This window comes from Cimex lectularius, unplaced genomic scaffold, assembly GCF_000648675.2.
Source record: "Cimex lectularius strain Harlan isolate CLEC.00 unplaced genomic scaffold, Clec_2.1 scaffold26, whole genome shotgun sequence".
Classification (NCBI taxonomy): domain Eukaryota; kingdom Metazoa; phylum Arthropoda; class Insecta; order Hemiptera; family Cimicidae; genus Cimex; species Cimex lectularius.
This window is the reverse complement of record NW_019392721.1, coordinates 1,898,736-1,925,000: the sequence shown is the minus strand read 5'-3', so window position 1 is coordinate 1,925,000 and position 26,265 is coordinate 1,898,736. Positions and strand designations below refer to the sequence as shown.

At 34.2% G+C, this 26,265-nt stretch overlaps 1 protein-coding gene across 1 annotated transcript in view; it reads left to right on the top strand.

Moving 5' to 3' along the window:
* Positions 1-605: 605 nt before the first annotated feature.
* The window catches only part of LOC106664028 (acid sphingomyelinase-like phosphodiesterase 3a), a 794,759-nt gene continuing 769,099 nt past the window's right edge, over positions 606-26,265 (top strand). The window contains exon 1 of the mRNA XM_024226658.1: positions 606-646. The gene's annotated coding sequence lies outside the window, so the exon portion shown is untranslated. The remainder of the gene's footprint in view (positions 647-26,265) is intronic.

Below are 26,265 nucleotides of genomic sequence, written 5' to 3'. Positions count from 1 at the left end.
ATTTTCAGAGAAATGTTTAGATTAAAAGATATCACGATTTTCCGACGCCAGGACGTGATATCTTTCAAAATCGATAAAAAGCGAAATTACTCTGAAATGGTTGAGAATCGGACCATGGACAATATGAACTTTTTTGTTCATTTTAGGGTGAAGAATCTACTGGAGAAGTTTGTAGCACGAGTAGCAATTCACCCTGTATATTAAATTCTCCGTGGCCATTTCATTTGTCGCCGAGAATCAAATAGATTGCACGACATTTGAAAAATGGCAAAAAGGAGGGAAAATTGAAAAGGTGGGGTTGAGATGGGATGTTTCGTGCCCGAGTGGATCGAGGTCACGTTAGCTCATGTGGTAGAGTAGCGGCGTAACTAGCCGAAGGTCGTGGGTTCGAATCCCACTCGTGACACTGACTTTTTTATCTCAACTTAAAATCTTAATTAATTGAATGTTATTAATTGGTCAAGCGGACCACGAAAAATAGTGAATTTAGTACACAAGAATACAAAAGCATAAGAATAGACATGTACACGTGTCACACTGTGTGAGACAATCCCCTTAATATTGTTTTGTTTACTCACTTTGGGATTTAAGCCAGTGAAAGAAAGACCTCCGCCCGAGTAAGACGCTCCGTTTAATAATTGGTCCTGTGAGTAAAACAAAATACTATTCCTTCAACTGTCAAATTCAAATTTTAATTTCATACTTCTCTTAAGATTGAAAAAGGAAAAACCAGTGGGTTAAATTGTATTTTTTACATTTTATTTAATGTCTAGAGATTAGTGACCGTTAATCGATAGTTATTCAGATATCGTGAGATGCGGTCGGGTGTGATGTAGGTTTCAGAAAAACATTTTCTTTATCGTGCCAATGTTTCGATCTTTTATTGAGATTATCTTCAGGGCCTGGGATTTACAAACATTGTTTACATATAACAATTAAACAATCCATAATGTAATTGTTATATGTAAACAATGTTTGTAAATCCCAGGCCCTGAAGATGATCTCAATAAAGATCGAAACATTGGCACGATAAAGAAAATGTTTTTCTGAAACCTACATCACACCCGACCGCATCTCACGATATCTGAATAACTATTTAATTTAATTTTTTTTATCTTGTTTAAAAGTTTCACTTTCATTTTGTAATATTTAAACTATTAAATAATATTCTGAAGATATAAAATTTTAATTTTGTTTATTTAATCTCTTTAATTCTAACATTTTAAAAGTTATCCATTATAACAAATAAAGGTCAATGTTATTGTTAAAAGTAAAATCAATAAAAAAAAAGGTATCTGGCAAATTTCAAAAGTTATAGTCAGACCGATCGAGGGATTTCATCTGGGCCCTAGACAAAGTCAAGGTTGGACCCATCCCTTCCTTAAAAACAATTACTAGTTAATTGTGACAATATATGGTAGCAGAACGTGGTTATTAATGTTTAACCGTGGTTATTAATGTTTATCCGTGGTTATTAATGTTTATCCGTGGTTTTTAATGATTATTACTTATTATTACTTGTTGTCATTAATCTAAATAAATAATTACTCATAATGTAATTAAATTAACAATTTAAGAGAAATCTTTGATTAATTTCACGTCAAATAAATTTTAAAGAATAATGAAAAGCAATGATTTTGAGACTCCTACAAAAGGACCTGAATAAGACACTGATAGTAGGCCAAACGGACTTGATAAAATTAAGACTGCTAAAGAAATAGCGTTGCAATCGGAAGAATTTATTAATATTTTAAAATCCCAGGCTCGAGAAGTAATTTGTAATAGCCCGGAATTACCCCGTATTCCAAAAAAGCACCGAAACAAATTAGTTGATAATTTGGCCGACACAATATAAAAAGAAATTGGTTAATAGAAATTTTAAATTCATTTCATCGGGGGTATCGGACGGTGAGGTTGTAGAAAAGACTGGACCGAGTGAAACAGATAGGCTTGATGAGGATAATAAAAAGGAAAATGAAAGTAAGATACAAAAAATCAAGGAACCGAATGCAAAAACATATGCCATGGTTGCGGCAGCGCGCAGTTCCGATTCAGAGGGAAGTAAAAAACAATTTGTTCTTTCAGTCGTCCGATTCTGAAAGCGATTGTCGAGAAACAAGATGGCAATCACGCCAACTCGAAGAAAAATTTATAAGGGCCTCTAAACTCCATAAATCACTTTTAAACCGAATAAATAAATTGCCTCATTTGGTTCTAAATGATCCCGATACAATATTTACATTTTTGTGTGCATTAAGACCTCTTCTTAATCATTATCGTTCTTTAACATCGGAAATCTTATTCGTTATTGCAGAACAAACAACAGAGTCGATTAGTCATTTTTACAATGCGGCTAATTCAAAAAATATCAATTTTAAAATCTTAAGGGACTCTCTGCATAAATTTCATATTTCTCCCCAACATATTTTAAAATTAAAAACCAAATATCTTTTGAGACCTCAGTCAAGTAAAGAAAGCCTAAGAGAATTTGTTGACCAGCAAAGTGAATATTCAAAAATTTTTGGAGATATTTCAGAACAGGAAACGATTCGAATCATTCTCGAAAGAGTAAATCCGCAGTTTTTAGGTCTAATTGGAACACGTGTTAAAATACAATCAATTGAAGAGCTTTATCGAGAAATATCTAAGATTGAATTAATTTTAACAAATAGAGCTCAAAAGTCAAGTAAATTTTTTCCAACGGACAGTTCAGATTTGGACTCAGAATTTTTGGAAGTACGTAAAAGACCTCGAAGACAACGACATAAAAATATTATGAGTTTAGGCATTAAACCGGAAATTATTCCTGATTTTAAATATGAAAGGAAGTCACCCATAAACAATGAGTCGAGAGACAATTCCCCTATAAATCGTAATAGAAAGGGTTTCTACTTTTACCGTGAATCTCCTCCATACCGAATGAATCAAAGAGGAAACAAGTGGAGTTTTTGAAAACCCTAAACATTTTAATTACCCTCCTAAAAATTTTCATAATTATTATTGGCATAAACCCACCAATTTTAGAAGATTTGAATATCAAAGTTATCAGAACCGGGAAAGAAATCAAAATTATAATGGGAATAGGAATGTAAAATAACAAAACTTCTTAAGGGAAAATCCGTATTGTAGACATCCTTTTAATAAGCCAAAACATTATTATTGTACATGCAATCCAGAAAATGAAAACAAATTTAATCCTTCCTCAAATCTTTATTGTAAACAAAACACAAAAATAAGAGATGATCATGGACTAAATCCGAAAGAACGTATTAATGTAAACAAATTAAGAGCGAAGACAGTTCAGAGAGGGATTTCACCTATCGAACCTAAACAAGAAGTGCATTATTTTAATAAAATTAAACACCGTCCTTTAAAACACGAACAAAGTAACCCATCAAAAAACTACAAACAATGCCGAGGTATCCCGTCCGGTTAGACCAAAATGATGCGAGCACACCAACCTTAAAACATCCCCGGCCATCTTAATCAAGAAAAAATTAATACATTTGGCGCAAAATTAAAAAAATTAGAACAAAAATATTTCAAAATAACAAATTGTAATAAAACAGCCACTGCATTATCAAATAATTTTGAGGACCTAAATAATACTATAGGTTTAATTTCCGTAACGTTAAACATAGTCGTAACTGCTAAAGGATTAATTGATTCCGGAGCCTCAAAAAGTTCTATTTCCAGTAAAATGTTCACGAGTTTACAAAATTTGGGTTTATTAAAAAAAGATGAAATTTTTCCCGTTAAAATAAATTTAGTGACTGTAAGCGGAAATACTTTTCAACCAAAACACGGGGTTCGTTTAAACATAAAAAAAATTGGGATGTACTCGTGGAAATTTGAATTTTTAGTAATTGATAACCTACCAGTATCAATAATTCTCGGATACGATTTTCAAAATTTACTGAACTTACGATATTTCCTAGTAGAAGGGGTTATTTCTTCGGGTCCAGACCAGACGTAATTTTTCCTTTACAGAATAGGGAGGAATTCATAAATTGCACCGGAATTGTTTCTAAAGACTTAAAAGAGCACTTCCTAAATTTATTTGGAGAGAGAGGGAGAGGAGAGAGAGAAGAGAGAGAGAGAGAGAAATATAGAGTAGTAAAAAATACATTATATCGAAGTTTATATTTACAAAATAACTCATCAACCTTCTATTTTATTGATGTTCTTTGCTATATTTACACATATGGTCCCAAATTTACGCACGTATATAATGCGTGTAATGTATATTTTTGTTGTTGTTCTAAAAAAGCTATATTGCTAAAATTTTGGATGTGTATTAAATTACACAAAACAATTGCTCCTATTTGCACTTAAACCTATTCAGACTTTGTGCATTATGGAACATTATAGGTTTTTTTCTGAGTATTTTTCCCAATACGACTGGTACGGTATTGCATTTTTATTTTAGCCAAAGGCAATCTTGTTTTTCGTTTGTCAGCGTACGTGATAGTCCTTGGGTGAAGTCTCCCTTCCAAACCGCACATATTTGACAGGGGATTGAGACGTCCGTAATCTACTGGCCAGGTCACTGCCAAAGAGGCCTATATCAGACAAAAGTTTTCAAGAGGAAGGAAATATATTTTCGAAGAAGCGTACGGCGGACGAACCATTATCAGCGACTACTTTTGCACTAAGTGCACGCAAGTCATTGTTTTATTTATACGATTTTAATGATAACCCTCTTTGCATTCAGAACAAACCACAATTTTTTGATATCTCCGACAAAATAAATTTAACCATGATTTACGTCCTGGATTGTTCCTTACAGTCTATGTGTGCCAGTTAAATATAGAAAGGAATCGATACAAACGATACGTTTACACACAGAGGGGCACTAGGATGTCCATTTGACCTTACGCGAATAAAATGGGACAGATATTTTTTAAATCTAACGTCAGGTGGAAATTTTTGTCAAGATGTTTTTAATGTCACCTCATAACTATAATGAATAATCTTGTTAGATTTTATATTACTGTATGGAGTAAATTTATCAGCAAATCGATACATTTACGCTTACGTGTTTGACATCAAACATTTAGGTTTTAAAATTAAAATACAAGCTACGTTGACAAAAGTCAGCGTTGAATCATTACATCTTCATCCATGCTATCCGATGTGTTCGATGAGGTCCCATGTTAACCCTAATTCCTCCAATTATCCCATCCTAATATGCAAATTTCTAGGTTTATCGCGGTTGATTTTGAGGCCTCTGTGGTGACCTAGATGAAACGTATTTGTATAGTAGTGATTTTATTTATTTTGTCTGGGTTTGCCGATTCTCGCTTATGGTCCTATAGTCAAACCAATGCTGAATTATCACTGGAGTTGCATGTTAATTTATTTGATCCAGTGGACATATTTGACGAATCGTGGTAGAAATTAAATCCATATTTCGTGGTCCGATTGACAAAATAACTTCTTTCAAGTAATTAGCCTTTATGTAAGGTATTGGTTGAAATGAAAAAGTTAGTGTCACGAGCGGGATTCGAACCCACGACCGTGACAACGCTTGACCACTTGAGCTCTTGTGACTTCGATCCACTCAGACACCAACTCTTCATTTCAACCTAACTTTCGAAATTTCCTTCCTTTTTGCCATTGTCGTGTTCTCAGGATTCGATTCGCGACGACAAATGAAAGTAGGGAAAATTCGGAAGGTACGTTGAGATGAAGAGTTGGTGTCCGAATGGATCGAAGTCGCAAGAGCTCAAGTGGTAGAGCAGCGGCGTATTTAGCCGAAGGCCGTGGGTTCGAATCCCGTTCGTGACACTAACTTTTTCATTTCAACCAATACCTTACATAAAGAATAATTAATTGGTAGAATTTAAAGTCAACTATTTTAATAAAATATATGATTTGCTATAATTGTCTGCATGAAGTACTGACTCAGGAGATGAAGGCAAGATTGAATTCCATAACCTAAAACACCCATAGTTGCGAGAAATATCTGAAATTAAATAATTTTCTTGTTTACATAAAAAAGTCATATATATCTGACGAAAAAATAATAAAATATCAAATTAATGATAAATTGAAAAGAACACTATAAGTTGTTCTTCAGGTTGCACGGATTTAGAGTTATAGAAAATCCTGAGAAAAATCTGACCTTAAAGACTTCATTTTAATGGTACAAAACATTAATAACATCATGGTTAGGTGATCACTTAATTGTTTTACGTTTTGCAGTGAATACAAGTAGTCTGAAGGATGAAGGTCAGGATTATTGGCTGAGTGCATTAAAAGCTCAATTCTTTCCATTTATCTAAGTTTTAGCTTTATAAAGGGGTCTGCTTGTTGGTAAAACCCTTTCCTTTTTACCAAGGAAACCAGGAATAATATTTGTAACACTTTATACGAGGTTTTCAATGAAACGTTCATCACTTGGCTTCTGAAGGAGAAACCAGACGACGTTCAGTTTCTTTGTTGCAGTGAGAAACTGTTCAGATATTTTTTTATTTATTTGAGCAAGTGCGATTCGCACTTGGCTGATAAACTAAGTTCTTTGGCTAGCTGACAAGTGGTAGGACTAAGGTCGCTGTTCACTACAGGTGGTCGTCCAGAAACTTGATCTTTTGCTGGATTATTGGAGCACTGTCGAGTTTTTCAAATAACATCACCGTTAAGTATTCCTCCTTTTCGACAAACCATAAACATAACATTTTTTTCTCAATATAAATAAAGTATGATGATGGGTATTGGTCTGCGAGTCGGTGATATCATATTGAACCGGCACAGGATCACATACATACTGGGTCTTTCTCCACTCGCGTTTTTTTAGTTATTCAAACACGTTTCGACATTGCGCCATCTTCAGTGAGGAACATGCCCGCGAATGTGTCCGACTGTAGAAAAAGTTTCTTGACTTGTCCTACTTAATCCGTGTTCTACGATTAAAGGGTTTCATTCTTTGATAGTGACGAGTGATACCAATCGATATGAGTAAAGTATCGAATATTTTCTTTCGATACCGAGTAATTTTGGTATCGAATGTTGTCATTCGATACAAGTACTGTACCGAATACTTTTTGTAGTATCGGAAAATATACTCAAATAGGTTTTTCGTCGAGTGTCAAGTAAAATTGAATTGTTATTTACCGTTCGAAATTTACCTCTCATCAAACTGGGAATTGACTATGAAGTTAAGAGTAACTAAGTTTAAAAAGCTAAAGCTAAAAGTTACTAAGTTAAGAGCGCCTACTAGCGGCATATGTCAACAAAGTTAATTGGTGGTTGGTAACTCTGCTGATACTTTTGATTACTCATAATTCTTTCCCGCGTCGCACCTCGCACATTCAATTTCAGACATTTCTTATGAAATGTTTTTATCTTCAAGTCCCTAAAAAGTGTTCGCCTTCCTTCTCGTGGGTAGATACCTGATCATGTCTCCTCCCAAAAGTAAGGCATGAGGTTATGTTGCTAAGAAAACTGAATCGTTGGCATCTTGTAAACTCTGGGGAATACAGTGGGAATACGTCTTATTTTTTCATTTGAAAACCAAACACCCGTTGATCCATTTTCTCAAAACTCGATAACGATAAAATTGAAATATCAATTATGTTGAAATGTGTTGGCCGCTTTTCCTTGTTCTTACCTAAGAACCCACCGCAGGAGAAAATACTTTAAAAAAACTGCAATTTCTTGATTATTTTAACACATGAGCGTATTTTAACAAAAGTTCACACTAGTAAGTTGATCATTTATGAATAAACGAAAAAGTACTCATGCGAGTAAGTACTCGTTAGTATCGAATAATTTCTGTCGATACTTGAGTAGTATCGAATATTTCTTTCGATACCAGTATCGAGTACTGGTATCGATATTTTCGGGTTTCGCACGTCACTTCTTTGGCTCCAATTAAATTAACAAGAAAAATTGCTCTCGTCAACAAAGAATTTTTGGGACACCTGTTCCAAATTCATAGCGTGAACCTGTGCATTTATAAATATATGTATATTTTTCTTTTTTTATATTATTACTGTATTATTATTGCAATTCAATTATAGAAGATGGTGCAATGCAGAAATAATTAAATTTTGAACAATTAAAAAATAAAACCGGGAGTGATGACAGACCCAGGAAGTGACCCTATGCTGGTTCAACACAAAGTATAACTAGATACTAAATCTGGCACATAAATGCCTTATGTGATGTGCTTTCTTGGCTTAAATTTTGACTTTATTTAAATTTCGAAAATTTTGTATATATAAGTCATTATTGTAAAATGAAAATTTGTCATGGAGAAATCCAGTGCAGTTCACGTTCACAAAAAGGTTAACAAATGTGGTTTGAGGCGTGCCACCTGCCACCCACGTAAGAATGCTCGGATATTCACTTGTTGCACGTCAGCTTTTACCCCTCTCACATTCTCTCTAATCCCAACGAAGTATGAAGTAACTAAGTGGGCAATAAAATTTAACGTTGTTTATTCTAACCTTTGTTGCCAACCTTGAAATACCTTTTGGGAATGAGATCACGTTTCTCGGGTTTCATCAGACCCGCTTACTTTTCCAATTTTATTACACTATATACCACTTTACGATCCGATTTTAGAGAAAATAAACAGAGTTTTATATCACGGTTATTTTATATATAAACGTAACAATAAAACTTTTCTCGGATTGGTTTATAGCTGTAATCAATTTTGTAATTAAAGTATAACTAATAAACGATTTGATTGCTACGTTTATACAACTTAACATTTTATTAAAATTGAAAATAGTGCTATTGTTTATTTGATAAACTGCATTAATTTGTTTAAATTTTAATTATTTAACGACCGAGGAGGGCGAGCCGTTAGGGCGTCAGACTGTTATTTGCTAGCGGTTCAGGGTTCGAATCCCGGCATAACATATGGATTTTTAATTGAGGATAGTATGAAGCAAGTATTGTATGTTGGCTTGACTGCTTACTCTGGACACCCAACGGGTAGGATGTCGTTAAGCCCTCCAGAATAATAAGACTTATTAACACGACTAATTAGTGGACAAACCACATGAAAATAGAAATAAAAAAGTATGTCTATGGTTTCAGCTAAAAGTTGCAAACAGTAAATCAAGCTGAAACTTACAATTAGATAACAAAAGCCTAAACCATAATGGTACACAAAAAGAAAAAGGAAATCAAAATGTAGACTGAACTTACCACAAATAAAATGTTTTCTTTTTATATTTAAAACTGAAAGTTAAGTGTACTATGTACTAAAATGAAATATGACAAAGAAAAATTTAGATCAGCTTGTAAACGCCCACAATTTTAACATTGTCATAAAATGCACTATAAAACTGTGTGTTCCTATTTTGTAAGCTGGAAGAAGGAAATATGATCAACTGAATATTATTCAAACCAATAATTTGGAACTTATTTTCCTATGAATTACAAGTAAAATTGTTGATATGTACAATTTAGAAATAAAATAAAATCTCACACTTGAGTGCGAAGAATCATCCAGTGGTGACAATTGATACGTCTCTCTGCCCAACAGATCGCAAGACCACTGCTTGTTTTAACGTATTATTAAGGATTTTAATTAAGCTTAAAACTAAGGGTTTGGAGAGTTATGAAAAGAATTTTTGAAATTTTATATATCGGGATTTGACATATTTAACCAAAGAATCTCAAGATTGTTTTATGGTGGATTGAGTGGTTAGATAAGTAGAAGGGAACGTCTATTATTTTTCGATTTTGGATTGATTTTGAAAATCTGTGTGATTATGTGGAGATGTTTGGTTGAATTCCAAAGTATGGTGTCATATGACCAAAGAGCGTTGTCTTGTATATCAGCGAATTGTTGTGAAGCGTTAGTTTCGACGTTTTGTCTAGAAATCGTAAAACTATTTTCTGATGTCTAGCTCCTTTCTGTTGTTTAGACCATGTGGATTCCATGGTAGTCTTTTGTCCATATGCAGCCCGAGGTAACGGACTCGATTAAGTTTAGGAAGGGATATCTGATGTAGGTATGGTAATAGTGAGTTATTCCACGTCGGAGGTTAAAAGTTACGTGTTGACTTAATCAACATTTATTTTTTTACGTCATTTTTTCAGGCAAGGTTCAAATTTGAAAACGTGAGCGTATAGAGAGCATTGTGAAATATGTGATCTTTATTAGAAGATAGGATAGCAGTAGGTAGAGTGAGCCTATATACTATACGTTGACTAAAGGATGGGAAGAGGGACTTAGGCCTTAAGAGAAGTTAAGACCTGAAAGAAACCGTCATTCAAGTATGATAGATAGATAAGGAGGTAGGTAAAGCGAAGGATGCTTTTGAGCATCCTTACCAATCCAATGGCAGACACTATCGAACTGAAGCAACAAAAGCACCCGAGAAATTTCATCTCAGGAAAAGAAGAAATTGCACCTACAACACAGTGGCATTACTGGTTTTGTAGAGTGTGTTTATACAAGCAAACTTGTAAAATTTGATAATATTTTGTTCTTTTAAGACGGGAAGAATTCTTTTCAAAAGGGCCTTCTCGAGGATTTCTTCTAATACAAGATTTAAATATGTATAAGTGTGCTCAAATTACATGCGATCAAAAATTGCATATTTTAATTTGAAAAAAATATTTTTAAAAAGTATAAGTAAGAGGCTTACTTAGGATTAAGTCAGTATTATAAAGATGCTTTGTAGGGTTGTTTTTTTAATTTGTCAAAATGTGACATTACTTGAAAAGTTGAAGATAGACCATAGACAAAAGGTTCAAACCATTAGGTCTGATTTGTTTGTTGATTTGAAATCCTCTTCTTACAAATAAGCATCCTCTGTTGATTGAATTTGTTACCATGACTATTTTTTAAGGAAAATTTCTGGTCTAGTGAGCGTTGTAATTTTTAATCCAGTTGTATATACGGTAAATATTTTTCATCGACTCAAGTCCGGGGCCGTGAATAAAAATAATCTCTTAGCAGCAGTTTTCTTATTTGAGACTTTAAGAGAAATTCGTTCCCTTTCCCGGAGGGAAAGCGATTTAATGCCACGTCAGCGGCGCTTTTCATTTCGATCAAACTTTCAACACACGCAAGCAATGACCTGGGCGTCCATCAAATTCTAGTCGGCCTTTACCGGTTCGTATCGGATAAATAATTCAGGCGTGTTGGCCACTTGGTGATTTGTCTGAACTCATCCCGATATTTGTTCGGACCAAAAAGTTTGTTTAACACGAATAGAGCAATATGAAAACTCGGCCAACAGTATTCTTGTAACCTTGTATTTTCTAGTATTTCATGGAGATTTACTTATCACATATGTATAATGTGATTAGTGTGTGCTATTAAAGTAGAAAGTACACCACAGATCTTTCGCTTTTACTCTTTGTAGCTCTTTCGATCACTTAGCTTACCCCTAAACAGTATTTGTCATCCTCTCTATAAACATTTGTGTATTGTGAGCCGACATGTAAGGTCCGAAACAAATACAATTTCGATAAGTTGGCTAATAAAGATTATAGGTGGTTACTCTACTTAAACAGAAAGATAAATTACAAATATATGTTCAAAAACAGAGTTAAATATATTACTTATATACAGGGTGTCCCGGTAATCGGATTAACAAGTTAGCGTACGCGGATGATTTAGTTTTTTTGTCGCCAGATGAAATTACTGTATAAAAAATTATGGCTTGTTTAGAAAATTATTGCGACACGTGGAACTTGGTGGTAAACCTTAGTAAATCAAAATTTCCGGAACGGGGGAAGGCCTTCTTATCTTCTAGACAAGAGAGAGAGAGTTTTTCCAAAAATAATTAGTACGAATGTGTGGTGTTTAGTGACCGTTAGTGATTATTCGGAGATCGTGAAATGCGCTCGGTGTGACGCAGATTTTAAAAAAACATTTTCTTTATCTGCCAACGTTTCGATCTTTATTGAGATCATCTTCAGTGCCTGGGATTTATCAACGTTGTTTAAATTTTACAAATACATGAATTTGTACAATGCTAAAAAATTTAAGATTAAAAAAATGAATTTATGCAATGCTAGAAAGTTTTAGATTCTATCAAAGTATTTGTTTTCCGTGTAGATGTGTCATTCTTGTTTGTCCTGTTGAGAGTGCCAGTAAGATATTGATGTTTTATGTTTATATACGTTGGATTTTGAAGGGGTAGAAAGACTTTTTATATGAGGAGTCGGCTTCTTTGAGGTGAAAGTAGCCGAAAATTGGAAAAAATAGGTAATGGTTCGGCCTGATTATTTTTTCAGGATTATATAGACCAGGATAATTACCGAAAGGAAAGCCAAATTGTTGAAGAATTAGACTATGTAGAAATGTTTGATGTGTGGAATGTGATGATTGTTTTATATGTACAATGTACAAACCAATCATCACATTCCACACATCAAACCCTTCTAAATGGTCTAATTCTCAACATTTCTTCTAAGTCTTAAATTTATTTTTTTTTAATGTAAAATTTTCTACCATTGTATAAATTCATTTTTTTCTCACCACCTACATGTATTTGTAAAATTTAAACAATGTTTATAAATCCCAGGCCGTGAAGGTGATGTCAATAAAGATCGAAACGTTGGCGCTATAAAGAAAATGTTTTTCTAAAACCTATCTCACACCAGACCGCATCTCACGATCTCCGAATAATCATTACCGAATAAGTTATTTCTGGAACCCATGAAACATAAACACATAAAAAAATCAAGTGGGGCCAAAATTAAAGAAGTTGGGGAGCAGTTTCCGTGGGTCACCCTGTATATTTTACTTTAAGTTTTTTTTACGCTCAATTGGTTGATTTATTAATTCATTGTATGTTTTACAGAAGAAATAATCAGTTTATTCCCCATGTAATGATTTTTGTATTTACGAAGCAATTCTGATCGTACACTTTTTTTTCACGAGAAGGATTCTTGAAGTACATTCGTAGCTGGAAAGACGGAGACTTAATAAAGCTATTTATCACACCGTTAATCTATTTATGAGAATTATAAAGCGGAGAGTGTAAAAAACGGGGGATTCCTCTTGGGTGAGAGTTGGATGAGAACGCATGGTCCCAACGTTAGCCCGAGGCAATAAATAACACATAATCTGAATCCCTGAATGTAGTAGCTCTAACTTCCTTGAACAAGGACAAAACACATTACCTCTAATTTTCTATAGCACCCTCCCCCGGGTATCAACTTTTGTTTGCCCAGGTACAACTCAGCCCCGGGCCATAAAACACAATATGCAATATTTAATCTTAGGAGTGTCAATAATTTTCATTTATACCGATAAATCTTCTGTTTTTCAAACCGTTGAAAAAAAAACGATACCCCCTGCTCACCCAGTTAGAGTTTAAACCCAAGTGAAAATAATGGGATAATTAGTACGGGGTATCCTGTATACAAGCAGTCCATGATTACACCATCAATTTAAATTACACTCCTGCTAATAAATTATTAATATTTAAAAAAAGCGTGTTTGCTTAATTAAAAAACTTGATAATTACCCATAAAAGAAAAGTATTCCATTTAATAATAATGATAATTGTCAAGAGTTATAAATTTATAGCTGAAATTTGAATTTAGCTGCTACTAAATATTTGGTGATTAGCGACCGTTAATCGATAATTATTCAGAAATCGTGAGAAGCGCTTAGTTAGAAAAGCGAATAATTGAAATCTGGTCATAGAGGTTTATTTACGTAGTTAAGTGCATTTGCGAGTTGGAGACCCAACAATGATACAAAATACATGGAATGGGACACCCTGAATATAAAACTCGTTAGAACTAGACAGTGTCTTGAAAATTAAATCGAGAACGTGTTGCTAGATTAATAGTATGATATGGTCCTGCTTTTAAAAATACGGTTTCTGTAGCAACAAAAAAAGTAATTGTTTAATTTATACCGTATTACTTTTAAGTATTTAATTTAAACTTTTCCAATATAACTACCAAAATTGGTTATTGCTAGAAAGTGGGTAGAATTTCTTAAGTTCTTGTATAAACTGATTATTTAAAAGTAAAGATTTTTTTGTAATAGTAGCTTTTTTTAAATAAAGTTCTTTGCTGATTATTCAGAAATCGTGAGATGCGGTCTGGTGTGATGTAGGGTTCAGAAAAACATTTTCTTTATCGTGCCAACGTTTCGATCTTTATTGAGATCATCTTCAGGGCCTCGTATTTAAAAACATTGTTTCAATTTAACAAATACATATTTTCCACATCCTATATGTATTTGTTAAATGTAAACAATGCTTGTAAATCCCAGGCCCTGAAGATGATCTCAATAATGATCGAAACATTGGCACGATAAAGAAAATGTTTTTCTGAAACCTACATCACACTAGGCCGCATCTCACGATTTCTGAATAATTAGCTAGTAAATATTTTCTTATATTTAAAATTAAATGAAAAAGTAATAAGTATTTTTGCTTCAAATAATAAATTATTACTAAAGCTAAAAGAATGAAAATGCTTGCTAAAAATCGAAAATGAATTTGCATTAACCAGCTTAAAAAATAGAAAAAAATAAATTGATATAAATAATAAATAAATAGCATATAATACATAATATAATTTTGATAATGTAATCAAATAAAACAATCTTTATAACAAAAAAAATTATTTGAAAATATTTTTTATTCATTTTAAATTCGTTCATGTTTTTCTATTTTGATTTTGCTTATTCACCAGCAACGATATAACAAACTAAACCCTTGAATCCCTTTATTTCACTCAACACTATCTGTTCCAACTTTCACGGTTGGTCGGTTATATGTTCTGACTCCTTATCTGCCCTCCAGACCTCGGAAGACCCTGTTTCCTACACCCCCATCGTACAAGATATCCTTATGACGTTGAAACATCCCCTTCAAGGAACATAAAAGTTCTTTTCTGGCAGAGATTACTGAGCGAAGTAAATTAGCTGGTTTCCAACCTAGAAGGATATGATTTCCGATTTAAGAACAGTAGTATGCCATAAGTGGGAATGCATCTGGTCCGACGTTCCGAGGGAAATAAAGCTCAGCGAAGTAAAATCTTCCGTGCGCCCTTGGACGACATCTTGTAGGGCAAACCGAAGAGAAGTGATTTTGACCAGTCTAAGAATCGGACATTGTAGAATTACCAAGGGTCGTCTGACGACACATGAACCGCAACTTATGTGCGCAGTGTGCAACGAAGGGGTTACAACAAAAGATATTTTGACAACCTACAAAATGTTTCTTAATCTTAGATATGCTATTTCTCAGAAAGAGAAAGAGGTAGAGGTAGAGGTAGAGGTAGAGGTAGAGATAGAGATAGAGAAAGAGAAAGAGATAAAGGGTGAAAGCGAGGATATTAATTTAAGCGTGAGGATTAATAAAAGAGAAAAAGGGAGACAGGTGAGAATGAGAGAGTGATAAATTATTATTTATTTTCGAGTTATTCGTTATGTTGATTTGTCATAAACGTGCACTCATTACGAATTGCTGAGTATGTATTATGTAATTATTAAGAATTTTTCTTTCCATTTGATTTTAATATTTTTTATGTCAAGAAAAGGAAATAATTCAATTTTGTATCCATTGTATTGTTGACGAACACCTTTAGAATTTCTGGTCAAAATATTTTTCTTCTCAGTATCCTCCCTTTAACGGCCTTGTTGTATTTAATATTCAAGGTTATTTAAAAAAGAAAATATTTTATTTCACGCAAGAGAAAAGTGGGGTAAGATGTCGTCTTCTCATTACTTCGGTAATTATTAACTTCATTATAATTACACCTTCAAAGCTTTTGGAAACTGAAAATTTCCCTTCATTAATTAAAAACCTCCCACGTTCTTGAGGAGTGAATTTTTATAAACCACCGTGCTTCCGATCTTTTGGCTAACAAGTTTCTATTAAAAGGCGAAATTTGCTTCATGTATTTTAATTATAATTTTTCTTGTGTTGCCTACTGAAAAAAGTAAGAATTTACATGTTATTTTAATTTATAAAAAACCTAGTCTGTTAATAGTTTTTAATAGTGTTTATTGGCCTCAAAAAATAAAGGCATCTTCTTATGTTCGTTAAAGTGCGCGTTACATAAGTGCGCGTTAACCATATGAGAATTAAATATTAACTAAGTGATTTGTTATTGTTATTTATCTATTCGTTTGTTTGTTAGTTTATTTATTTATTTAATTTGGCTATTTATTTATTTATTATGGTCTTCTCTGGTTGACTTCGAGTCTGTATGGATGACTGTAAACAATGGGGGGAGGTTTCCGGCTGCTGTTTTCTTGCTGGGTGGAGAAGGGGGCCTCCAGAGCGAAGTTTGCTCCGGGGGTTTGGGAGATGTGGACTTTTCCACATTATTTCGATGTTAGTGGTTTTTATCCACATTTCCGCTAAGAGCCTCGTTATAGAGAAAGAATATTCCTAAAGAAGAATACCCAAATGGCAGGCCTGTTGATCCGCCCGGCTGGTTGGCTGCGGCCGAGTTGGTGGCCCTCTTAGTACCGCCTAAATGGCAACCCTCCACATGTTGTTGCACACGAGCTTTAAAGCCCGGTGGCTAATGCGGAAACGTAAAGCAAAAAAAAAGTGTTTGTTTTAAGAGTTATACAATTATCAAATAGCTACGATATTTAATGCTGTTTTATTAATAAAATTAATAATATCAATATCTTTTATTTGTTTTTCGAAAACTACATTAAAATCCTTTCTCGCGAACCTTCTATATATGTCTAAACAATTTTCCAGTTTAATAGTTTCATTGTTAAAGTGTTTTTAAGAGGTTTGTTCTAAAATTAGAAGCTCTTAAAGCAAATGTTGTTTCCTCTACTTCCTAAAGGTAGACTAATGTTTTGTAAATCGTAAATGTTAACTATCTTGACAGTAATTGGAAATTTAACGTTGATCCTTTCATTTTATTTACATTAACTGTCCTGAATTTGTACAGTCGGTTTGTTACTTTTAAACCTAACAAAAAAGTTTAAAGTTTCAAACGTGAATAATTTTAAATGGGAATTAAACGTTATCACATATAACAGGAGGTCGTGGGTTCGAATCCCGCTCATGACACTGACTTTCCCATTTCAACCAAAACCTTACATAAAAAGATTAATTAATTGAAAGAAATCATTTGGTCATTGTACTACTAAATATAATGAGGTTATCACATATTTTGGTTTACAACAAAAATACAGAATATTTCAAAAGTAAAGCAATAAATAGATTCTGTCTGAACTGGAAAATTTTATGATTAAATTAAAAATTCAAATAACAGCGACTTATCCGGTGGATTATATAGAGCGGGTAAAAATTGACCCTCCAGGGTTCAAGAACGGAAAATAAAACTTCTGGAATTTCTTTCTATTTGGAATTACCAAGGGGTAAAAGATTCCCCTGGGGACTTTGTCGTTAGGACTGAAGGAGAGGGGAAGCTCTTAGTGTTCCCCCTTTTTTTTCCGAATAAAAATCATAAATCACAAAATCACTCATCGATATTATGCTCGTGGCCGACATTCCCGCGTATAATATTTGCTCCACATTTTGTCCTGGCTGTATTTGCATTGTACAAACAACGTGTGGAGGTTAGTGACCGTTAATCGATAATTATTCAGAAATCGTAAGATGCGGTCTGGTGTGATGTAGGTTTCAGAAAAAAATTACTTTATCGTGCCGACGTTTCTATCTTTAGTGAGATCATCTTCAGAGCTCAAAGTGTTTGTTTTCTGCGTAATTGTGCCATTCATTCGTGTCGTGTTGAGAATCTCACGATAAAGAAAATGTTTTTCTGTGTTTTTCTGAAATCTACATCACACCAGACCGCATCTCACGATTTTCGAATAATCATCGACTGACGGACACTAATCACCACACGACACGCAAGAATGGCACAATTACACAGAAGACAAACACTTTGAGCCCTGAAGATGATCTCAATAAAAATCGAAACGTTGTACGATAAAGAAAACGTTTTTCTAAAACCTACATCACACCAGACCGCATCTCACGATTTCTGAATAATGTACAAATAACAATTTTTTTGTTTTACAGATTTAAATGTTTTCAACGTTGTTGATTCCTTCTGTAAATGAAAATATATAACCGTTATCTAATAATTGTAAAATTTATGGCGTAAATTATAACATTTCCTCTTGGGGTGTATTTTTGGCCTTTCTGACAGTTCAAAATAGTAAGAACAGGCCGGCCAAAATGATAGGCTAAACGTAATAAATAAGTTATAATAATGATGATTTAGAACTAGCAACATCTGTTTTGATATGAAGAACATTATCTACCTAGTTTAATTTTTAAACCCTTTCTCTCTCAGTTTTCTGTCCGCCTGTTTCTCTATATGTATGTCAATAAATCAATCAGTCTATCTATCAAATATTTGCTCTCTCCTTTTCACAAATTGTAGCCCTCTTTTTCACCTACATGTATTTTTAACTATCGACCTGTTGGTCATGATTTTATTGATATATTTTAATAACCCATTTATCTATCTTATGAATGTATTTTCTGTTTCTGGCTGCATTTACCACCCCATATTTTTTTCTCTCTCTCTTTCATTCACTCTCTCCCTCCCTTCCTACCTCTCTTGCTTATTCTCTCATTTTCATTTATCTTCTCTCTCTCTCTCTCTCTCTCTCTCTCTCTCTCTCTCTCTCTCTCTCTGCCTGTCTCTCTTACACACACACACACACACTTTCTCTCGTTCTGTCTCTCTCTTCCTCTCTCTCTCTCTCTCTCTCTCTCTCTCTCTCTCTCTCTCTTTCGCTCTCTCTCTCTCTCTCTCTCTTTCTCTTATTCACACACACAAGCCTGAGAAACTTTAAGAAACACTCCAGTCGCGTATAGTTTCTGCGCGGTACATGAAGTAATGAAATCTGTAACTCTATGAAGTTGATGAGTAGTGGAATGATGGGTTCGAATGCCAAATTGATTATCTGGTAAGATGTTGTTTGAAGTAGCAAAGATATAATATATAGATAGCAAAGAGATAATTCTTTTGTAAATTAATTTTTTGAATAATTTAGAAGGCACGGGTAATAAACTAATAGGACGATAAGATGATGGGGAGTTTAAATTTTTATGAGGGTTTGGAAACTTTAATGTATGAAAGTTTCCATTGTATGGGTAAGTGTGTTGTTCTCAATATTGAGTTAAATAAATAAGTCAGCTTTTTTTGGGGTTCTTGAAGAACTTCAGCTGTCGTATTTCTTGTGATACTTGTTTTGGAGTAGGTTTACGCGGCAGATGTGGTGTCATAACTGAATCTGACATAAATTTATCATGTTCAGTATCAATTAAGTTATGAGGTTTGTATACCTCGAAGAGATGTTTCGCAAATATTTTGTACTTTTCTTTATCGGAAACGATCCATGTGCCATCATCCTGGGACGAGGAGAGACAACGCTATGACGCAGGATATGTTTAGTACTACGCTAGAGGCACCCATCCTCTGTTGACAAGCTTTTTAAATGTGTTTTAAATGTGAGAGTTGTTTAAATAGGTTTATTTCTTTTTTCAATGAATTCAATAGTTTGTTGTAATTTTGTTTATCAACGACTGATCTAGTACATTGCCGAAGGTTTCTAGTTCTTTTTTTCCGGATATTTAGCTTTATGAAGAGACGATAATTTGGAAGATTTTCTTTTTGAGTGTGAGGCAAGGAACATTCCCAATCTGTATTTTCTACTGTTTTTGTAAATAGATCAATCGCATTTTGTAGTTCTCCTGGTGTTTTTAAGCTAATTGAGATGGAAAGTTTTTCATCACTCAAGGAACGAAATTTGTTCCAATTCATTGGTCCAAGAGTTAATGTAGGTCGATTGTTTTTAATAAAAAGTTTTAATTGAAGTGATAAAAAGGCAAGTAGATGGTCAGATGTTTTCATATATATCTCTTTTTCATTTTCTCTGTTACCTCCTTGTGTATCTTTCGATCTGCATCTTTATCCTTCAACTTTTCCTTTTTCTTTCTTTCTTTTGTTGACCATTATTAGTCTTACTTTACTACATTCTTTTGTTATGAAGTCTAATCATTAATGAAATTTGCAACACTAAAGCGTAAAATTTTAAAAGAAAAATGGGTAAAGACAAATGTTAGATGTGATTTACACACTATTAAAGCCATTATATTTCGTGGTTCGATTGACCGAAGACCAAATAACTTCTTTCAATTAATTAATCTTTTTATGTAAAGTATTGGTTGAAATGAAAAGCTAGTGTCACGAGCGGGATTCGAACCTTCGTAGGTTGTTTCATTGTTTGCCGAAGGTGATGGGTTCGAATCCCGCTCGCAACACTAGCTTTTAATTTTAACCAATTCCTTACATAAATAGATTAATTTACTCACTATGTAGCATGTGTTTATCTTGGGCGTGGTATATCATCCGTTGCATCCTCCTACTACCCATTCTCTCATAAACTCTCTCTCTCTATTTCTCTCTTTCTCTCTCGCTCTCTCTATTATCTCGTCTTCCATCTTTTACTTTCAATGGTGTAAGCAAGCGTATTTAAAAAAATATATATATATTTTTCCTATGGTTTCATGTGTCCTGCCAGAGCAAAATAAGGATTTATATATTACATAAGCTCTTTCACCTTCTTGAGTGTTACTAATGCATGTGTATCTCAGTCCCCACGCATTTCGATTTTCAAATCAACGTGCCTACATATGTTATAACATACATATCGTGTACAAAAGTCATGCAGAACGTTTTACATAGCCATACATTAAAAAAGTTCTTTTGTTAAATGTTAGTCAAACTCAGCAAGAACTGCATTTGGAGAAGCTTCTCATTCCTCCAGTTCTTCGTAACTTTGAATGAAGAATGTCAAACTGGAATAACATAAGTGCGGGTAGAAGCTAGGTATAATTAAGAGCGCCCATCATGACCTATCCCCAGTGGACCGTAGTAACTCTGAAAAAAACCTAGAAGAGATATTTGCTAGCGCGGGTTTGTGTATGCTGTGAGAAAATATAAATATATAGCTCAAGTGGTAGAGCGACGACGCATTTAGCCGAAGGTCGTGGGTTCGAATCCGCTCTTGACACTGACTTTTTTTATCTCAACCCATACCTTACATGAAGGTTGACTAATTGAAAGAAGTTATTTGGTCAATCGGGCCATCAAATCTAATGAATTTAATACATATATGTGACTATCAGCAAGGATAAAAAAACTCGAGAATGAACCAATTCTATAGAGGTAAAAATTGGCGAACGGTTTTCCGAGATGTATTACATACAAATTTTTAGTATTTTTAAGAAGTATATATAGTGTAAACTTTGTAGTATAATTAGTAGTAGTATAGTTGTGAATACACTAAAGTTATTAGTAAGCAACTAGCTCACATTTGGAAACGAACGACCTTCACTTTCACATCATTATTTCCTTCATCCAGTTCCGTAATTTTCCGAGGATTTCCGTTACTCTTAGAGGTAGGTGAAGACAGAGAATAATGAGCCTGAAAACCATCCACGCCTTCCTTCCTCCTCTCTGATAATTAGTGAAAATAGTGATGACTCTTCATAACGTGATTAGGGTAACGCTTCCTTCCAGCCCATCCCCTTTTTCTTAATTGAAAACTTTACTGCTCCTCATCCGGCCCTCTTCGCCACCTACTCTATCTCTCTATTTTCTTGTTCGGCCCTTTCTTCTGGGGCTTTTCCCATTATCATCACAAGATGCTTTTATTCGGACGTCATTGTGCGAAACGTCAGTCAACGCCGCTGCCAGTTGAACTCCGGAAGAACTTTTATTAGAAGCGGACTACTCCGCTGCTTCATCATAACGAGGATATGCCTCGGAGTGAAATGCAAATCGTTCTGACAACCGAGGAAATGCTGACATCTCATTTGTCCTGTTCATCTTCTTCCGGAACTAACTAAAAATTAATTTAACTTAATGATGAATAGCAATTTATCTCGGTGTTTTTGCATTCATCAACCATGTTTCTGCCGTAATTAACTTTTTTATAACCTGTTCCTTAATTCGAAGATTTAACACAAATTAATATTTATTTAAAAAAAAGAAGAAACTACTGGCTAAAAGCTAACATTTTGCTGTTAGAAAATTAGGAAACACATTTTGTTTTCAATAACAATATTTTTTTTCTTCATTTATTTTTTTTATCTTCAATCTATATATAACCAGCAGATTGGATTTCAATTTATGTTTATGGCATTACGGGCGTTATTGAGAAAGCTACCATTGGCAGTCGTTCTGGATTAATAAAATAATATTAATCATTTAAGAGATCTCTTATCAATATTCTTTTCAGGCGTTTACGTGATAATTGTGGGGAATGGAGTAATCGTATTTGATTGTTAATGTGATTTTGCAATTTACTATGAAAACGTCTGTAATATGTTTTGATCGATGAAAAAAATGTCCGCATAAGATCTCTGAAGTGTGGTATTGTTTACGTAAAAAGAGCCAGAAACAATTAGCCTTAAAATTTTGGATTGAAAACTTCGTAATCTTTGAATATTGGAATATTTGGCCGATCCATAAGCTTGGCACTCGTACATCCAAATAGGTTTTGATGGTAATGAAACATTTTAAATCGTTTGTTGAGTTCTGTTTTTTATCGTGTGTGTGGATTCCAAGTTAGTCTTCCATCAAATGTAAGTCCTAAATAGTTAACTTTGTCGGATCGAACAACAGGTTCATTGTATAAGTACATGCTAGGATAAGTTTCACGACGGAATGTACAGGTGATATGTTGTGATTTTGAGAGGTTAAACTTTATTTTCCAAAGATTGGCCCATTTTTCAATTAGTGATATGTGGTTTTGTAACATAAGTGAAGCTTGTGTAGAAGAGGGATGACTTGTTAATATGGTGGGTCATCGGGAGAGTGTGAGAGAGAGAAAGAGAGAGAGAGAGAGAGAGAGAGAGAGAGNGAGAGAGAGAGAGATGCAAACATATCAATATTGATACGCCTGAGAATAATTAAAGGTTTCAAAACCATATCTTACGGGGCCTCTTGCGTGATTGCTAACATAACACCCGTTATGCTAAAATTTACCGAACCATAATTTAAGGGCATCCATCTTTCAACAGGTATATTTTTTATTTGAAATTAAAATAGTTTTATTCTGTGGTCTGTATAATGTTGTTACTGGAGTCGATGGATGGATGTTTGTTATGTGAAATTATATTGGTTTATGGTAGTAGTTGTCATTTCTTTTTTAAATTTTTTGGCTGATTTTGGTGAAATCTTGTTGTTGAGGACATGTTTGCTACTTACGTTACATTTTTACTAATAGCCCAGCTAGCTAGCTGTAATTTGGCCATGACCGAATGTTTTATCGACTTATCTTCTCAGGATTAATCTGTCAAACAAGTTTAGGCATTTCGCCATCATTAGTTTCTCTATGTGGTTTCAGCGAAATTTTTTAAAGGTTGTGACAGGCGAGGTTCCAATTAGAGATTGGTGTAGATCGATATATCGTCAGCCCAATTTTCACAGAATTGCTAGTCATGAAAAATACGAATTTAACGCCTGTTACCCCGCAGAGGTTCTACTTAAATAAAGGTACCACAAGCTATTGCAAAGACCAATCAGTCATAAACGTGGAGAACAAGGTCAACCTTTGCTTTTAATGGGTCTGCAGGGGTGTATATTGATTAAGTCGAATCATTAATCATCTATTCCATCTAATACAAACCTCATCTCTTCATGTGACACTCCTCAGCCACTACAGGCCATCCCCTACACACACACGCCCCCCCCCACACACAGAGTAACAATTAAGTTACGAGGTTGAGTAAAAATAAACAATTATATATTTTTGCAATAAAAACATATTTTTGTAACAATAATATATTGTATGGGGGCTGTGACAATTCAATGTTGTAAGCAGGCGACTTACGTTGAATCATATAGACTTCAATAAATTGTAAAATATGAAATATGTATCTAAATTTCATAATTATTTATCAACATTTTCATTGTGTCTGATCATCCTTGTATACAAATGACCCTTAAACAATATTTATTTATTCTGTCAAAACGTTTACACTTATTGAATTATATATTTTGTTTTTCAAAAAGAAGAAATTAAAAAAGGCAGACCACAAGCGACATTATCGAATGAATCATAATAAGATTGTATTAATTAGATAAATTTTTCAAAAATGGTTTAATAAAATGTATGAATGGCAGATTAAACTTTTCGACGTTGTACAAGTTGACGGTTAAATTATATTCTGACTCGGATTTATTTGGACATGTGGTCGCATTTCCTTTGACGCTTGAGCAGGCTAAAAACCACATTCTAACTTTCCCGACCGCCCGGGCTTATAGCTCCAACTAGAAGAGTTCTCCCAAAGTGTTCCCGATCCCTTTCATGGTTTATTAAAGATGTCTTGTCAAAATTGCGACGAGAATCTGGAAAAATAAATAAAAGAATAATACAAGATAGAACGCCCTGCGCTTATAATATTATTATGATTTTTATAAATAAGCCATCAGATGAAATAAATGGGTGTAATAATATCAGAAAATAAAACCTAATGTAAGACTTAATAATAATAATAACGTGGGAAGTTTATGGGCCGACAAACAGCTGAGGTCATCGCAGACCCTCTGCGTATTTCCCTTCTTTTCCTCTTCTTTCGCGCGTTTTTGTTTTAAACTGCAGCCATTTGATCATCTCGATCTGGTTACTGACTCTCTCCTTTTAAATGTATACTACGTCGATGTATACATCGCCTCTTGTTTGTATCTCAGGCTGTGACATTCGGAATAGAAACAGAACAGACAATACATCACCACAAACATAAATGTCTGGCCACATTCACTACCCTAGAGTAGTTATGTTGATATCATACAATGGTAGTCTCGTTTGGACCTGAGGTTGTCAAATACTGAATAGAAACAGAACATACAATACATATATACAAACACAGATATCCGGTCATATTCACTCCCCCAGAGTACTCGATATTCCTTTGAGCGGGGTTATAAGCAACCCCTTCCTTTCACGTTAATAAATTACTTTTACTCTCCAGACGTCATACACTCATCCCAGAGTACTCGATATTCCTCGGGGCGGGGTTATAAGCAACCCCTTCCATTCACGCTAATAAATTACTTTTACTCTCCAGACGACATACACTCTCCCCAGAGTACTCGATAATCCTCGGGCGGGGTTATAAGCAACCCCTTGCTTCCATGCTAATAAATTACATTCATTACAATAAATTAACATAAACACAACACTCGATAGAAACATAGAAGTCTGGTCACATTCACTACCCTAGAGTACTCGATATTCTTAGGGGCGGGGTTATAACTGACCTCTTCCTTTCACGCTAATAAATTACTTTTACTCTCCAGACGTCATACACTCATCCCAGAGTACTCGATATTCCTTGGGGCGGGGTCATAAGCAGCCCCTTCCTTTCACGCTAATAAATTACAATCATTCACATAAAGTCAAACAGAGACACAACACAAACATAAAAAAACTATATACATTTAAAAATCCCTATAGCCCTGAGGTCCCCGATCAGCGATCTGTGTCTGCCCCCGACTTAATTTTTTAGAAGGATATTTGTTGAATTTATGTCTTCCTTACTTAAATTTTGATTGTGTTATTGTAAATTAATTTTTACAAATAAGCTTATGTAAATGATTTATATTCATCTGTCAGATTAGAATGTTATCAGAACTATAAGGGGTTATTGCAAGCAAGCTGTATATAAATGATATCTCAAACACGTATAAATTACGTGTAATAGTGCAACTCTAAAGCTTCCTCCGTACAGCTTTTAATCATACGATCCTTAATGAAGGTCTGACTTCAGCCGATATTCAGATAGGTTAAAGTTATATAGAAATGGAATTCAATTATACCGATATAAGGCAAAAGATTTGACCCGGCACCAATTTTTTAATGAACAATCCAAATTATTTACTAGTTCAATTTTGTGGTCCGCTTGACCAATTAATATGTTACAATTAATTAAGGTTTTTAGTTCAGATAAAAAAGTCAATGGCACGAGCGGGATTCGAACCCAGGATCTTCGGCTAGATACGCCGCTGCTCTACCACGCGATCCACTCGGACACCAACTTCCCATCTCAACCCCACCTTTTGAGTTTTCCCTCCTTTTCGCCATTTTTCAAATGTCGTGTAATCAATTTGATTCTCGGCGACAAATGAAATGGCCACGGAGAGCTTTAGTGAAGTATACTTCATTTTAATTCATTAAATTCACTTATTTCGTGGTCCGCTTGACCAATTAATATATTACAATTAATTGGTCAAGCGGACCACGAAATTAATGAATTTAATGAACTAAAATGAAGTATACTTCACTAAGCTATAGAG